This window comes from Vicugna pacos, chromosome 6 (genome assembly GCF_048564905.1).
Source record: "Vicugna pacos chromosome 6, VicPac4, whole genome shotgun sequence".
In the NCBI taxonomy this organism is placed as follows: Eukaryota; Metazoa; Chordata; class Mammalia; order Artiodactyla; family Camelidae; genus Vicugna; species Vicugna pacos.
In genome coordinates, this window is record NC_132992.1 from 50,101,225 (window position 1) to 50,115,682 (window position 14,458).

The 14,458-nt window shown below is 36.0% G+C and overlaps 1 long non-coding RNA gene across 6 annotated transcripts in view; it reads left to right on the forward strand.

Annotated features, from left to right (window-relative positions):
• Positions 1–7,183: 7,183 nt before the first annotated feature.
• LOC140696910 (uncharacterized) overlaps positions 7,184–14,458 on the forward strand; it is a 136,005-nt gene continuing 128,730 nt past the window's right edge. For all 6 annotated transcript variants that reach the window (XR_012073568.1, XR_012073572.1, XR_012073570.1 and 3 more), the window contains exons 1-2: positions 7,184–7,260; positions 8,747–8,870. This is a non-coding gene — a long non-coding RNA (uncharacterized lncRNA). The remainder of the gene's footprint in view (positions 7,261–8,746; positions 8,871–14,458) is intronic.

Sequence of the window (14,458 nt, forward strand, 5' to 3'; positions counted from 1 at the left end):
TTTATTATTTTTAAATAATGGAAATAGCTTCTTTTAGGGTTTATGCAGTTTAAGTATGAGAAAAAGATTAAATGAATTTATAAGCACGTAAGATAAAATCAAATTTTCTGCTGCGTAAGAAGTAGACAAACTAAAAATCTCAGTACCTAGAAGATAACCAGGAAAAGCAAAGATGAAAATAAAATCCTACAACATTTTTTTCTCTTTTTTGCACAGTTTCAAGACCATAGTAACATGGCAATAGCACCTGGTTATAATATTATAATATGTTATATGATCATCAATATTAAATGAGTCCTTATAACAAAGAGACAAGTTATATTAGTTTTTATTATCTTTTGGATCATCTTTTGGATTTGAACTCCAAATGAGAAAGAAGCTGTAGGAGATTTTTCCCAATGAGTCTTCATTAGGTGAGTAGGTGAGAAGTGCTGGAGAAGGTTGTAGATGTGTGTGTGTGTGTGTGTGTGAGAGAGAGAGAGAGTGAAAATGAGGGAAGACATAGCCTTCTACACACTGAAGATGACTAAATCTGTATATCCAGTCTAGATTTCTCTTCTTGGGTTCAAACGTTTGTACTCAGTTACTTACTAAATTTCTTCATGTGAATATCTGAGGCATTCAGATCCAACAAATTCAAAATTAAGCCTATATCAGTCATGAAACCTGTTTCTTATGTTCACCATCATCATTTCTCATGCGGATGTACAACAACTTTCTCTCTTGGTCTGAGTCTCTAACTTTAGGCATTCAGTTCTTTTCTCATCTTGCCACCGGAATGATTCTTCCTTCCTTCCTTCCTTCCTTCCTCCCTCCCTCCCTCCCTCCCTCCCTTCCTCCCTTCCTTCCTTTCTTCATAGTGAATATGGAATTTATTACACAGCAAGACTAGATCTCTGCATATCAGCAAGATTGTTAGCTTCAGTGGGTCAGATGCAATCTGAGGTCTTCCCCAAATTACCAGTTTATGCAGATTTGAGAGGCTCCGTAACATCCAGTCTGGATTCCATGTTAAGGAAGAAGCCTTCTCTACTGGCAAGACCAGAGAGTCTAACCAACATCGAGGTCCAGTACAGTCCAGCCAGTGACAGATCTGACAGATCACATTTTGTTTGGTTTGAGAAAATAACTTTGCAACCTCTTTTGTTAACTGTAACTTTCAAGGTATAAGAGTCACCAGAGAAACTAGTTTTAGGAGTATAGGTCAATGTCACCATCAAGGGGATATCGCACAAAATAGACTTTGGGAGTTGACCCTTCGAGGTATTGGAAAGAACAAGAACCTGAGCAGTGAGCTGGTATGTCCTTCATTTGCACAACCACCTGAGTGGGCTGGTTGGCAGTAACCAACATGTCTCCAAATATGAATCCAAGGAAAACTCCACCATCATATAGTGGTTGTATCAGAGTTCACTCCAGTTAAATTTTTATCCCAGATCCTGATGAAACTGGACAAATCCCCAACCTGGGTAGATCAGGAGAGGGTCCACACATGTTTGTAGCAAGACTTTAGATCCTCCGCCACAGTGAAGTCACTGCCATTGAGATACATGGATATGAAGTCATTAGCATTGCTCTGTAAGAACTGGGGAAGATGGCTAGCTGAAATGTGCACGGGAACATCTTTAATCAATATTGCTATTGCATAGCAAGTAGAGAACAGTCATATCAGACAAAACCATCTCAACTGTCAGCTCAAAGTGTGAAATCCACACATTCTGGTAATGCCCAAAAGTCTAATTAAATATTGGGTTTTCCCTAGAAAAATTCAGCTGGCCCTGTGAACTGCTTTTCCCAGAAAGTAGTGTGGGGGGATGATCTTTCTGAACCACATATCTAATCATTTAATTTTTCTAAATTTTTAAGAAACAACTTACTGCTTTACGAATCAATTTTATTTTCCTTAAAATGCACCCCCCCAAACCCCTAAGCATCCTTATTGCTGCTTACCTCTCCAGGACCATCTACCTCATCCTTCCCACCTCCAGCAATCGCTAGCTGTACTAAACTGTAATTTATCAAACTCTTCATGACCTGTAGCCTCCAGAATTTGAGAAGTTTTCCTCCCTCCACCTTCTTCATTGAGTTATTTACTGCCAACTCTTAAAATTTCACGTTGTGCCTCTGAAGAGCTTTTCTTAACTTCAAAATTTAGATTAAATCAGTTGCTATATTTTGCATTGTCATATTATGGACAATTTGGAACTTTACTTGAAATCTATAATTACAGAAAGCAGAGATGGTTGAAAAATCCCCCAATTCTTTACATTTCAGAGAAGTGTCTCTCTGCAAAGAACATGCTCTGGCATATTCCCAGATAAGTCCGACAGCCACCCTTTGTTAATGATTTTCTTGTTTACTTACCTCTATAAAACCTCACACTCCCTTCCTTTTAAGTTGTTCCTCAGTCATGAACACTCTCCCTACTGCAATAGCCTCAATAAATTCATCTTATTTATCTGGTGCATCTTTTACATTAAGCACTTCCTCTATAATGCATAGAACTTAGCATACAACTAAATTGTAATTTCCTAATGCATGGTTTTTTACTCTACTAGACCAGTATGTGAAAACAGAAACGATATCTGTCTTTTTCTCTTATTAAAGAAACGAAGGCTTCTCGGGACAATGCTAACATCTGGTCTGGAGCAGGAATTGTACAAAAATAAGTAGGAATTATACAAGATCTGACAAACAAGATGCCAAAGAAGTTATGGAGGATCACTGTGGTCATGTCACTAGGACTCAGAAGCCAACATGAAGAGGCTCCTAATAGTCAAAAATGGGATTAATGGATTAATATCTATCAAATATGTTTGTAATTTTCATATTGATATTCAAAAAACCAAATGGGTTAAATTCTGTGATATAAATCATTATGCGATCAATTAGCTAAAAATAACTATAAAATGATACCAAATCACCCAAAAGTTTAAAAATTTTTAGTACTGAGAAGCTATAATAGTCCTCTAAGTAACCTGTGAGGAATTTTAGTATCCCAGAGATACAGTTTTAATATTTCATTAATGAGTTTGCAGAACATGATTTTTACTTTCCAAATGTAAATATACTAAAATGCAGCTATTTGTTAAATCAATAGTTTATTATAAGTGAAAGATTACTGAACACACTTAAAAGTGTGTTAAATTTTTTTTACAAAGTTCAGATAAACATTGTATGTACCTTGTACAAGGCATGGCCACAAATGTAAAATTAAATTTCTGCATTAAAAATTTGTTTAAAGATACTCAAAAGAAAGGTCATAGTGAACAAAATGATCTTGTTAAAACAGGTCTGCTACAGTGAGTACAGTCAAAGTATCATCTAGCAATAACAGAGGCTGAAGATGAGATTAAAATCAGAAATTTCAAATTTGGCCTGTTGTTTATAATTAATAGTTTTAGAAATTATGTGGAGAATAATTCATCCAAACATGACCAGTCACTGAACATGGCAGACTCCTAAAACTGGATGTCTAAGATGAGGCAAAGACAATTTTCTACTTCCTGGAATAGCTGCTAATATTATTTATAGTTCTCACACACGCACGCACGCACGCACACACACACGTGTTACGGCTTACTAAGTGTTATGTAATACTTTAGTAAGTAAAAGAGAAAAAGGATACTTTGTTGTTATTTTCTAAAACCGTGTATCACCACTTCAATTTAAAACCCCTATAATTTAAAACCCCTATGTAATCAGACCCCTATACCTGAAAGTCATAAATACTATCAATGCATTGTTACTATCTGCGATAGTACATAATACAAATGTATAATTTAATGTATATTCTTCAGTAATACAAGAAAATAACAAATAAAAATACATTTCTAAGTGTAAGATCTCAAAATTATATGAGCTGTTTAAGTTAGTTTGTATTAATAAGTAGAAATAGAAACAAAACATTTATAAAAATCAGTTTGTTTAGAAGTGAGATGATTGGTGATGCAGTTAAGAACAATTTTTCAATGGCTTCCATGACTCAAAATACATTAACTGATTTATATTCTTTTGAAATAAATAGTAACACATGCTGGAAAGGTTATAATCTTGCTAAAAGAGACCCGTTGAATATGAAACTCAAATGCTATGCCAGTGTTCCTTGAAGATGAACATCAAACACTTAGAGAACATAAATTACATATTATTTATGGTTGTAAACAGCATAACTAGTGCCTCTTTTCCATTTCCATCTCTTAAATCATGCTACTTAATTGATGATTCTGCTCCTATGATTTAGCGTACTCATCTGTTTTATGATTTATTCTTTCATGAAGATGTACTGAAATAATTCTAAAAGATATAGATAGAATAGAGAGAGAGAGAAAGAGATAATATTTTCTTTATCCATCCATCCTGTAGACAGTTAGCTCATTTCTATACCTTGGCTAATGTAAATAATGCTGCAGTGAACATGGGGGTGCACATATCTCTTCAAAATACTGATTTCATTTCTTCTGGATACATACCTGGGTAGGACTGCTGCTTCGACCAGTAATTTTCTTTAATTTTCTGAAGAAACTCTATACTGTTTTCTACACTGTCTCTGGGAATGTAAAATGCCAGTTCATCCTGAGTTAAAATTGTTCATGCTTATTGATTCTGGGCTTTCTGTTCCACGGGTTTGTTTCTGCATAAAATCCAGTGTTGTTTTCCCTAACATAGTCCTTTCTACGTGCTCTCGTGAGGCGTCCTGGTCATCTTACCCTATCACCTACCCTCACTGCATTGTAACTTTGTATTTCCCTTCTCCCTTATGTTCACCTTACACTTTAAGCTCCATGGGGCTAGGGACTATATTCATAGTGTGCACTCTGCCAGTGCCTGGGGCAGATTAGTCATAAAACGTGCTTATCAAATGTTAATATCTGAGAGGCAAAGACTCCTTAAGTCTGCCTTTCAAAATTTGATAAGGTATTTTGCATATTTTCAAAATTTGGATCATTTTTCTGATTGGACTACTCTGATTTTTTTATTGTGTTGTTGGCAGGCTAATATATCCAGGACAATATTAAATATTATTAGTGAGCATTTTTTCTGTTGTCCTAATTTTTACAGAAATGACTCTATAAAGTTTCATTATAAAGTTTTAGGTGGTTCTTTGCTTGAGATAACTTTTTTTGTTATCATGTTATAACAGTCTTATTGTATTCTTTGTTTACACGAAACTTTTCCTAAATACGGACAGTTGGAACCAATGGACTCATTGTTTATTGTAAATATTTGAGGCTACTAAGGAAGCTGACACAGCCCTTTCTATGAAAATGTCTCTCTATCCTCCTAAAGTGAAGGAAGGACAGTGAACGTTTAGGAGAAGGTCAGTGTCGGTGTCTCTTTCTTCAAGGGAAGTAATCAGTGAGCTGCCAGCACACACTGATCCTCTGGTACTGAAGTTCACAAAGTGGAGTTTATTTTTTTCTCCATTACAGGAAAACATGTATTTATTGAATCAGTTGATCAGTCAATTAGTACTTACTGCCTAGGATGCTTCAAAGGCTGGGGAAATGTTACCTATTTACAGATCAGTTATAAAATTACCATCATCCCAGAGCCTATAATAACCTGCTAGTTTTCCTATTTGTTTTAAGCTGAATATTACTAACTGGGACTCAGTAAATATGGCCCATTAATGATCATTTCTTGGGCTATAACGTGTTTTGAAAATCAGTAAATTTCCTGTGGGATGCACTTATTATTACTTATTTATAAAAATTGGAAGACACTGGGATATATATTCTCTATGGCTTTAGTTGCCATGGTCCCCACCACTCCCTATTGTCCTTTCCCCATTCAATTTACCATTCATATCTTTAAAGGCATTTTGGTTTGTGACTTTTAGAAGTCTTTATAAAAGTGGATTAATAACTCAGAATTTTTGAGCCAGGAAGAATGCTCCTAGTTATTTGGAGATGATTTTGCCTGAAGTAGATAAATATCAACATTTTTGTACAAGAGAGTATTCAAATTATAATTACTTTCAAATATACATTCTGAATTCCAGTCTTATTCCCAACAAATGGGCAGCAGAAACAATTTTTATCACTGGTGAATGCTCAGAGCCAGGTAGAACATAATTTCTTTCAATTCTACAAAGTTATGTATTTAAAAACTATTTTCTTGTACGTCTTTCTCAAACTGAACAGAAGACAATGTGTCTGGCTCATTTTTAATATCATATGTAATGCTTGGCATGAGGACTTGTGCAAATTATAGATATTCAATAAATGTTTGTTACATAATATATAAAAGAAATGATCCATTCCATGATTTGCATTAGCAGAAAAAGTATTTGAGGGTTAATCAGCTTCAATTATTTCCAAAAGCACTTATCAACATGTTTGTAACTTTCTCATCATTACCAGAAGAACAAAGTAACACTTACAAATGGTTGAAAAAAAACTGTACAGATATGATTTGCCGAAAAAATACATTTTTTAGTTCTTGAGCAATAATTTTTCACTGTAAAAACACATTAAGAAAAAAATGAAACTGCTTTTAAAAGAGTTACATAAGAAACTGATACTTGGGACTGATGGCCAGTTAAGTGTTTTCAAGTTTGTCAGCTTTTGAGCTCTTGAAAAGCTGATTACATCCAAAATAAAGATGCCAACTCCAGGCTGATAGAACTAGATCACTTTATTGAGGGATTAAAAGCTGTTTTAAGCAGTACTTTAAGAAAAACCAAGGAAAGAGACATTCAAATAGAAATTCCAGAACTAATCATTTTAGTCTTATCTTTAACCTTCCTACTTATGAATGGATTGCTAAATAAATACTTTTGCCTCTTGAAGTTCTTTATTTTACTATGAATATCCCAACTGGTAGAAAGTAAATTCCATGAAAAAATAGCCCATGCAAATGTTGTTCCTCACTTTGGCACAGATTAATTTTTGCAAATTTAGTTAGTTATGCTAAGGTTGTCTTCCAGTTATTCTTAAACTTGGCTGTGAAGCAGAATCACCTGGGGAGATTAATTTTTTAAAAATTACTCGTCTGGGTCCCATTCTTGGGCATTCAGATTTGATTGTCTGAGGTGCATCTTGGGCCTGGGGATTTTCTTTTTCTAACTGTTCCAGGTTATTTAAGCCTATAGCAGTTTGAGAGCCACTGTTCTAGCCCATAACTCTTAAAATTCCATTAATACCCCAGTATATCTTATCTTTTCTCACTTGCAGATGAAAAAAAAAAGCCTTCTTTGCTTCAGATTCCATGGAATAAAAGACATAAATATACAGTTTTACAGCAAGAACTGTCCAGGTAAAGATCATTTTAAGCCTCATGTTAGCAATACCTATTTACATTTTCTTGACTAACCCATTTCTTTCAACCTCTTGAGAGACAGAGAAGGAGAGAGATCTGTTCGTCCTGCCACTTCCAAAAACCCATGGTTATATATCCTGAATATATCTATAGCCTCTGGTCTCATATATTATTTGACGCTATACATTTTTTCTCACTCAAAACAACCACATCAACAAAAGGCAAATGTTACTTTCTTGCTTGCTCTAGGCATTACATTGCTGAACTTTCAACACCTTGTGTCACAATCACCACTACATCTAACCTCAAATATGCTTTTTATGAGCTTCTATTGAATTGAAAAAGCACTTTAAGCACTTTGAGACTGTCTCTCACTGAGAAACAAGAAGCCCCAAATGATCAGAGAATAAAAATTCTTCAATATATCAGACGTTTCATCCTCATGCCTGGTGTCCCTCATGTAAGCACTGATAGCATCATAGTGCCCCTATGACCAATGTTCAGATTTGTATAAGATTGAACATGATATGAACTACGCCTCTGTGTTAAGACGACAGGGCCCTCTTTTTATTTTGAAACTCACTTTTACCAGGCGGAATGGATTCCGATAATGTTACTCTGAAGTGAGACATCATTCGAGAGCAATGATTCTCTAAGTGAGACCCCCAAACAGAAACATCAGTATCATTGAACTTGTCAGAAGCCCTAATTCCTAGACCCCAACACACACTTATTAAATCAGAATCTCTGAGAGTGGGTCTGGAAATCTGTATTTTAATAAGCCCCCCATGTGATTCTGATATGTGTTAAATTTTTATAAGCACTATTATAAAGGGAAGATGACCCCTTGATACCTAGAATAAGCTAAACCCATGTCTGAGTAAGGGAAAAGACAAGTAGATCTCTTTTTGTGCTCTTGACACCCTCAGGGAGTTTTTGAAAAGGAAACATTTACCCAATGTAAGGAAAGACAAATCAAAAAGACAGTGATTAAAGGGTCAAATCACAGGTTGCTACAATTCGGGGGATGTTTAATGGTGTTACACGGAAAACAACATGGGATTTGTGCTTCTGTACCATAGAAGGATTCTGAAGAGGTTGGACCCCATGTGGAATTTAATCTTTCTGTCGAAAAGAGTTGAGATATAATTCAGCTCCATCAGAACACACACGAAGCTGGCCGGGGGCACAAACATGTCTCAGAGAGATAGAGAACAGAATACCAAAATGCTAGCCTACTAGACAATATTTCCAGGAAATAAGTCACTGGAAGAAGGCATTTTCAGAGTGCCCAGGAGGGAAAAGCTACCTTCTGCATGAATTCTATGAAACTAAACACATATATAACCGAAACTCAAGAAATGCAGTCAACAAAGACCTTGTATTTATACCCATCCCTCTGCCAAACAAAATAAAACAAACAGCAACAACAACAACAACAAAATCAAGTCTCTAAAGTTTCCTTTTTTGTATCTGGTTTTAGAAAAATCTTATTCTGAAATTTGAGTTTGACGAAAGGACTGAGTATTCCCTGCAAACAGGATGGAATGGGGTAAATTAGTTATGCCTGTCCACTGAAAGAAAGGAACAGAAGACACTGTGCAACGGTGAGTGTAAATCTCCATATGTAGCAGATTACATAGGTGCAGTTATTCAAAGGCGTCCATGAAGAAGGCTGGTGTTCTCTGAAGAGTGGGTATGGATAGCAACTGCTTCTGCTGGCTGGAAACACTCGGGGGATTTGAGAGTGCAAAGTTTCCAGCCTCATTCATGCCTCCTATCATTGTTCCCAATCAAATATGTATTATAAGGCCCCCACTCCTTTCCTTCTAGTTCTGCATAGTTTTGCATTTTTAATTAGTGCTGCAACTCTTCAACTCATACATTCACGACATGAGGGCAGTCTTCAGTCACACATGCCCTATTGCAATAGGGGATCGGTACTTCTTTAAAACTACTTCCAGAGTTTCTGATTTCCCATTTGTGTTCTGTGTTAGATATTTATAGCTTTTAATGTCTCTTTCTTCCCCTGTATGTTCTTGAGGGCCATCAGAGGAAGACATAATATTTATAGTCATTCTGTCACCATGGTGACTAACTGCCATAGCTACTTTGTCTCCCAATACGTTGCCCTCTGTCTGTATGCCATCTCACACACCATCATGATGATTTGAGCAATAATGATCTCACTATGTGGCATTGTTTACAAACAGATCAGTTACCTGGCTGAAAGGAGGCTCTCAATGTGCTTCTCAAAGAGCACTCTAGAATCTCCTTCTGAAAGGTTATCTTGGAGCCACTCTTGCTTCCCATCACTCTGTCAGTCAGGGCCCTGGCAGAAGTCCCGTGGACTTGATGCAGTATTAGTAAATTTCAAGAACTCACTCATCTCCTGCCAGTCAGTCTTTTGCTGTGCTTCCTAATTGCCAAACCCAAGTGGATACCAGGTAGTAGAGAGCTGGCTGATGCAGGTCATCAGTGCCTCTGAGACACAAAGTGGAGGATGAATCTGGAGAAGAAAGAGGAAGACATCTAGCACACCCATATCTGAGCTCTAAATGCAGTATTTGGCTTTTGATGTTTCTCCTTGATAAGAAAATCATAACAATATTCCTTAGAAGATGTTTAATATAGATGCTGACATCTGCTTTTTCTATTTCATCCAAGTGCAGAAAACAACATAGCAGGACAGAGACTGCTATCCTTAGAAAGGTCTGCTAGTCAGTTTGGTTCTTGGCTGTAGTCTGGAAACTTGGCTGGGAAACAGTTTCTCACAATGATACAAAATTCTGCTAAATGTTAAGTGGCTCATCATGCCTAACCTGTACAGCGAGGTTCACGTTAAGCATTTGCTTTCCCTTGGAAGTGTGGAATTTCAGTGCTTATGGCCAGTCATGTAACCAACCACAGTAAAATTCCTGGACTCAAAAGCTCAAAAGAGCTACTCTCGTAGACTACACTTCACATGTGCTGTCACAGCTGATTGCTGGAGGAATTAGGCTCCTCCTATGTGACTCCCCTGGGAGAAGACTCTTGTAAGCTTGTGCCTGGTTTCCTCTGGACTTCACCCCATGCACCTTTTCGTTTTGCTGACTTAGCTTTGAATGCTTTCACTGTAATAACTCATAGCCATGAGTACTGCTTCACCACTCCAGGACAAGTCCTGTGAGTCCTCTGAGTGAATCACTGAACTTGGGGGTAGTCTTGGGGATCCCCAACATAATACCGTGCGCTAATGTTAGAAAATCATAGGCAGAATTTTTACTCATTCATTCAAACATTTTGACTGCCTTCTGTAAAGTAGGTACTCTGTGTGTTTAAAAATGCCTTTAAAAATCAAGCAATTTTCAAAACCTTTAGCTATTTTAATGAAGTCAAAAGTCATTTTCAAGTAAACATAAAACATTCTTGTTTTATCTTGCCATTATCCTACATTGCTATCCCGAACAGTCAAACAATATAAACCAAAATTCAAGCATTTGAATAAGATGCCATTGTCTATCAGTAGCATTACTTCTCTGGAAGACATGGAGCCTGAGATCAGAGAATGGCATTTTATCTTATACTGAAATTTATCCAGGTACTGAAACAAATATTAAGTTTTAAAGATTAAACTCAAATACCTTTCTTTCTTATTCATGATTATCAAGTGTCCTACTTAAACTTTTCTACCTTTAACTTATTTTTAAATCTTTACACAGTAACTGAAGAATTTAAAAATAATAGTTAATAGATTTTGAGGTCAGTGCTTTGTTTTTATCTCAGCAACAGCTCTTTAACATAATAGAAATTTGAAAAATCTCAGTGCTTTTTAATCAATTTTTTTGTATATTTAAAAGTTTATAACTGAGAGTTTTCCACCTCTTGTAACAATAAGATGGACAAAATTTTTTGAGGGGAGGGGATAATTTTAAAATTTATTTCTAGAGGAGGTACCAGGGACTGAACCCAGGACTTTGTGCATGCTGAGCATGCACTCTACCTCTTTAGCTATACCCTCCCCCAAGAAATGTTTTTAAAGTAAGAGAACAAAAATGAACTAAATTAACTGTGATCTTTTTAAAACTCAAAGTAGCCTTACAATTATTTTTATACTATAAATCTGTCAACTAAATCATTTTATTTATAGAACGGAAACAAATGTTTAGATATATTAAAAGCTATCTATTTTATCATTTGGGGAATGGATATATTTTTTTTGAACTGACCAAAAAACCAAACAATAATGGAACCTGTATGAGAGAGATGTATATGTATTTTAGGGGAGGAAAAGTTTTTCCTCTATCCTCCTAGATTCTGCTGGGTGGTCTAATAATTAAGTTGGGATAAAGCAAACTAATTGGAAAAAAACAGATTTAATTAAGTAGATCTGGGGCCCCATAGGATATGAAACACCTAGGCAGTCAAGACTGAGACTTACATGCCTTTCAGAACTAAGAAGGGGATAGGAATCTTATGTTTCCAAGGGGAGTGAGACCATTCACAGGAAGATAGAACGAATGTTTGATAAATAAATGGTTGCCATGCCATGCAGAGGCAGTGGAAGACAGAGAGGAATTTGAATAAACAGGCCCTACCCAGTTCCCTGCCCTCCCCACCCGTTCCCCAGTTCACCACATCTAGCCCAGATTCTTTGTAGTTATCTCTGGTGACAGCTCTCTTCCTGGACTAGGCCCTCTACCTGAATCTTTTAGGTCATTAAAGGGGAGGTAAAAGCTCTGCCTGAGTCTTTTAGGCCTTGATTGTCTTCAGCTCAAAATAGCCTGCATGGCAAGGTGACACGTTCTGGGGAGACGTGTTCTGAATCCCATCAGTATGTACATCTTTCCGCCAACGAGGTTGCTGAGAGAGTCTTTCATCTTTTATCCCTTTTATCTTTAAAAATAATACAGTTTTTGTAAAACAAGAACAACATTTGTGGAAGAAATTACTTTTTCACTCTGGAGTAAGGACAGTGGTATTTTAGTATGAAAACACTGGTGAGGGGAAAGGAAGAGATGTTGAGGTTATGGCAGTTTATTCATATTTCAGTCTGCTGTTTCTCCATGATATCTTTTCTCCTGAAATTTCATTTAAAGCAAAATGGCAGAAACTTGCTTTTTAAAAAATTCTATTTATTTAGTGTCAGTTAAGGGACAAAAAAAACTCTCATGTGAGAATAGTAGAGAAAATTCATGGCAAGGGCTATCAATTGTAAGGAGAGCATAATCCAGTGGATTAGGTCTAGCTGTGACCACAGGAGTTTTCTAGATGGATGCAGATGGTTAGTTGTAACTAGAACATACATAAAAGAACTCCCCTCTCTAAAACTCAGCAGTAATCCCATTTTATTTTCAGACTAGTTTTTATAAGCAATGTGTATCTAAAATATAAAGCAACACATATATACATAAAAAAACTAATTAAAATAAAAATTGCTGCCTTTTTATCTAGGAGAGGCGAGGTCGTGCCTTACCCTGCAGCTGTCTTTTGGTGAGAATATTACAACTTAGCTGGATGGCTTGGCTTATGCACTAAAATATCAAAACAAACCAACAACAGAGTTATTTAAACTCAAACATCTGAGGTAGTCTGTTGGTAAAATTTATACTTGAGGCTATTTTTTTAAGTCAAAATGAATATATTCATAAGAAAACAAATACAAATTAGCTACCTTAGTATAGAAATGGCTATCCGGTTGGCTGTTGAGTGAAAACTGGAATGCGTGTAACTAGATAGGCCATGAATTATTATCATAGTTTACTTTATCTTCTAGTGAATCATTTTACTTTTAATAGATGCAGTCAAATTTCAGATGCATCACAGCTTTTCTTGGATTACTTCTTAATATAGAATTCAATGAGTCACTTGCTTAGGTGGAAAGAAAATCAATACTGCAAATGAATTCATTTTTTCCATAGAAATCCCCAAGAGAAAGCATTCTTTGATCCAGTAAATTTCTTAGAAAAAAATATGTTCTATTATTGTAATAAATATGTACTTAGTCATTTTACCCTGTAATAATTATATTACAACTCTGTTTTAACAGTGTAAACCATTTTCTTTCCTCTTTATAGAGCGTAATTGTAAGTTATCATGCATTGCAATTCTTAGGTATAAACTATAAAATTCAACACATAAAGAAGTACTCTCAAGATTTGCAGCATTATCACAGTCTAAGAGACAATCTTGAGATCGACTCTTACTGAGAATTTTTTGTCATCTCTGTTGAATCTGTGGATTTTCTGAAAACACTGTAAGCAGTAGAACTGCTGGCCACATAAATTGTTATTTTGACAAAGCAAAGGACTACTAATCTGCATAAGGAGAATCTAGTTAGTTAGAGATGTTACTATTTCTCCAGCAAGACTCGAGGGAGAAAATACCTTGTCCAACTTACAAAGATTCCTATCCTCCTGACAAATTTAACTGGAGAGTTTATCAGACTTCTAGTATGATGACCTGTCATTATAACCTTGGTTATACCTCTTCATAATACCCATGCTTGGCAAACAACATCTGGCCATAATTTTATCTCATTTCTAGAGAGCTGTAAAAGTGAAGAACATGGAGTGCGAAAAATGGAAAAGGATGTAAGATGGGGATAGGAACAGAATAGAATTGAAATGAATTGAAATAGGATTGAGAATATTTATTGCGTTACAGAAGAAAAGAAATCAAAAGCAATGTAGGATAGAAAAATTGGAGGAAATAGTAAGAAAAAACAGGAGAGAGAAGTGTTACATTGTCCTTCTCCTTGGATTCATAATTTGTTTTATTGCCGCACCAATTATTTGTAATTGAGATGACAATACTTACAATCACTATACCTTTTTGATATCTGGAACTGTGCTCAGTGACCATACATCTGCCCACGTACATATATACTGCAAATATGTTATTCATGAATTCTATGTAGACAGTCAATTGTATTGACTTTGTATTTAGCGTGATGTTTCTAGCAGCCTGAGATATGTTGTATTATTTACTCATTATTTATTTGGCAGTTCTGTTCTTAAGGATTTGCACTGGAGGGCTTTTGCTTAGTTGTCTTCAATCCCTAAGTCAGAAGCAGATATCGTTTGTAAAAGGTTTCAGCAGTTACCTGGGGTTGCCTGTCACTTTTCTCCCATTCCCCTTATTTTGGAAGTACACTCAATCCACCATCCACAGAAGTGGACAAATTACTTCAGTTATTCTCCTCCTCCAGGGACAA